Genomic DNA, 3,909 nt, shown 5'->3' with positions numbered 1-3,909 from the left:
ACTACAACTTTTGCAGTCAAAATGAAGGCGAAAATACATTAGCTGACATTGAAACTTTAACTTCATTTCATCTTCATTCACCTTCATTGATGAAAGTGAAAGAAGTTGAAAGTGACGACGAAACTTTAACTCGGGATATATATGTTTTAATAATGCCAAATTTAGTCTTAAATGGATTTCTACATTTTACATTCGCGATTTAAATCACGACCCTGAGAGTTTGAAGTTCTGCTACGGTAAAAGTAGTTTTAACTTCTTTAATATATGCATCCAATTTCGCTCTTAAACTTTTTCCTGTGGAAATTTCCAGCACTGCAAAACAAGATCGTTCTCATCCAGTTGCGACTGCTTCTTGTTGTACACAGCGAAAATGCAGCACTATATCGCACTATATTTCTTGTGGAGAAATACGTTGTATAAGAATGATCTAAGTATAATAACTCCATTCCCCAGAAGTAGAAATCGGTGAAAGGCTGCGAATACGGCAGTGTAAGTTCTCACTTGTTGAACTATTTCCAATAACAAAAAAGTGCGCGGGGACGCGCTGTGCCTAGAAACTAGAGTTCATTAAATATAGTAAGATACATGATGTTTACGCACTTGAAATTAAAGATTGAAAAAATGCTTATTCAAATTACAAAGACCAGACGAATACTACCCAAATATTTCAGATTTATCCGGAAGATTTTACATTTGCATTTTAATTTCACGAATCACTGATTTTATCCCAATTTCCGAAGGGAGGATTTGACTCAAGACACAACTGAAACCATCACAAGTTTTTTTATTTATTGTTAATTATTTATTATGCTGATTTACGAATATCAAATTCCATAATTTTATCATAAAGTAGAAAGTTCGAAAGTGATCCATGAATTTTTCCAGAATTGTTTATGCATATTTACTACTTCTTTGAGAAACTAGATCAATTTGATCCGCCTGTACAGTTAACACTGTTAAAAACAGCAATACACGGGGAACGGATTAAGTTGAGGATTGATGTCAGACTGATCCGGACTCTTTTCCGGAGTTGAAGTTTTCATCCGGATTATTATCGCTTTAAACCAGATTATCCCTGTAAAAAAGTGTTATTATAAAGCTGATTTTTGGTATTGAAATGGCACACTAAAAAATCATTCCTCTTCAATTCGATGTACGACGAATTATATTTTAATTCTACTGTCTGGGCTTAAAACAGCATTGTAGTGAGAATCAAATGCAATTATGGTTTTTTGGTTCCTCTAAACATGAATTTCATGAACTTTGAAGTTATTTTATGACTGCGGATTGGGGTAGTCCGAAAAAAATATTTAAAAATTTTTTAAATGTCACAGGGCCTAAAATGTTGTTGTGCATGCTAAAAGTAATTTATTCTGAAAATTCCCGCGTTTATGAGAATGGCTTTTTCATAGAGTTTCAACTTGTCGGATTAGCGCAGTGGTTAGCACTACCGATTACTAGGCGATAGATTTAGGTATATAGATGTAGATTCGAAGCCCCGTAGAGTTAGAAATATTATATATAATTCAATGTGCAACAGTGTAATATATGTATTCATTCTAAGCAGTGCCATTAACATGTATTGACAAAATACTCGCTTTCAATTATTATTATTTATTTTTTGAATACCTTTTTTGTTATATCTTTAGATTATAGAAATAGTGGGTGTTAAAATTAAACAAATAGTTTCAAAACTATATTTTTGTAATTATAAATAATATTTAGACGATATGCAGTCATATGAAGATGAATGGATGGTCTTTAAAACAATTAAATAATTTTTTATCATTTTTAAAATTAACTCCGGCATTTTCGTACGCCAGCGGTTCGCCAGTACTGCCCCAGTTCTGACAGACTAGTACTGCCAATCATTAAAAGCAAGTACTGGAATAGTACTGGCCCAGTACAACCAGCCAGTACTGGAACTCCGACAGGCAGTACTAGGCCAGTACTGGGCCGGTGGTGTATTTCTACCTGGGATACCTTCGTTATCACTTGGAGCCTGACCAGTACCTGCCCAGTATTAATCTGCGATTTTATCAGATTTTTTGTTGAATGTCCACATTTTGAGACCTTCTGAACCCGGAAAGTGGAAAACAGGTTTTCGTGAGTGTGTGGCTCTGTGCCATTTTAGATAAGCATTCAAAAGATTAGAGAATTTTCAAAATTTTCGAGAGCACTTTTTAAACAAATTTTCAATTCGATGTACGTTGAAAAAAAATAAAAGTTTCAGACCGAACAACGCACGATATGAAAAGAAGTAAAGAAAAAAAACCGTTGCTTTTTGAATAGCCTGAACTATTATATAACAATATTGTATAACATTTTGAATTTTTTTTAAAATCGAAAATTCAAATTTTCAAGCGAAATAACGAGAGATATGGAGAAAATGTTGACAAGCAGAATTATCGGTCTTAAAAAGATTTAAAAATATACATTGATAATTTTTTGATTAAATAAATTATTTTCGTTTTAATTGTGAATAATACGGTTAAAAACGATTTTTTAAAAATTAGATCTAAAAATTTGCTTTTAACTTTTTTTTCTTACAGGACACATGATGAGAATGTGTACGTTAAAGCCAGAGAAGCTTAAAAAAAGGAGAATTCACAATCACTTAATTCCAGATGTCGGTAATGTGACGTTCAATTTTAAAAGGCTTATACAAAAATGTATTATCGAGCACGAAGCGCGAGATCCAACAGGTGCCCGACCGTCGTACAGGCGTGCTCAAATTTGTAAGCCGTCCGTGCAGCGTGCTATGCGATTGTGCCCGCGCAGGACGCAAACTTTTGATATTAGTTTACAGGCATTTTGAGGGACGTTTGAAAACAAGAATAACGACAACGTAAGAGATTTTTGGTAGGTTTTACTACTATTAGTGGAATTATGAATTTGTTTAGGATAAAATACTATTGTTAGCATTCACAGACTGTTAGGATCTGTGGCATTTTGAAATTCACAATAATTTTTTTCCAACCCCTCCCCTCTCCCTAGATACAGTGTGCATCATTTTAGTTCACTAGCGCGTATCATTTCTCAATCTGAACTTAGAAAATTCGAATAGTATATATGCATATTGTCTTTAAAATAGGACGATCTAAAAATAATCCTCAAAATAAAAAGAACTCTATGGTTTTTATATGCTTTCAATTTTTATTGCAACGAAAATTATTTCAGGTTCTGGATTCCCAACTAATTTCTAATCTAAGTTCTATGTTAAAGAATAATAAATAATTTTTTTTTAATATTTCTCACAAATAATTTTTAAAAATAGTTCATTTTATCAAAATTAAGAAACTTTCAGTATACTTGTCAATATTTTCAACAACAGCATGTTTTCAATGAATCAAATGATTTTGTTTTAAGTCTTGTCTATCATGCGTATATGTGCATAACTACAGACCAGGCTAAACACTTTATTGAACACAATATACGAAACGATGACCAATAAAACACTTTTTATGGGCACGTGAAAAGCGTTATATAGCCTACACGCAAATAAATCAACTTGCACAACTGAAAAATTACTTTCAGTGAATTACGGCTGAGAGTTGCGTATACTATTTTACAACTTAATGGCATTTCTCTCGAGTTGGTCATAAGCGAAAAAGTTTTTATTTTCAAATCGCATGTATATTGGAGTATAAACTAGTGTATTAATTATCACAGTTATTATGCCCTCTAACAGCTTATTCACTTTATACTTTAATATTTTTCTTTTAAACATGTAAATAAATTTATTTTAATGTTTGATAATACAGTAAACACTATATTGCATTTTATTTCTTTTGTATATATAGGTATTTTGAAAAATTATTTAAAGCAAGCATCCAACTGCCTCTATTCAAATATAGGATACTGTCGATCTTATTGTTTACATGTCTTATACTTTTCTTTTTGTAATTA

Source organism: Belonocnema kinseyi, chromosome 10 (genome assembly GCF_010883055.1).
Source record: "Belonocnema kinseyi isolate 2016_QV_RU_SX_M_011 chromosome 10, B_treatae_v1, whole genome shotgun sequence".
Taxonomy (NCBI): Eukaryota; Metazoa; Arthropoda; class Insecta; order Hymenoptera; family Cynipidae; genus Belonocnema; species Belonocnema kinseyi.
This window is presented reverse-complemented; position numbering follows the sequence as displayed.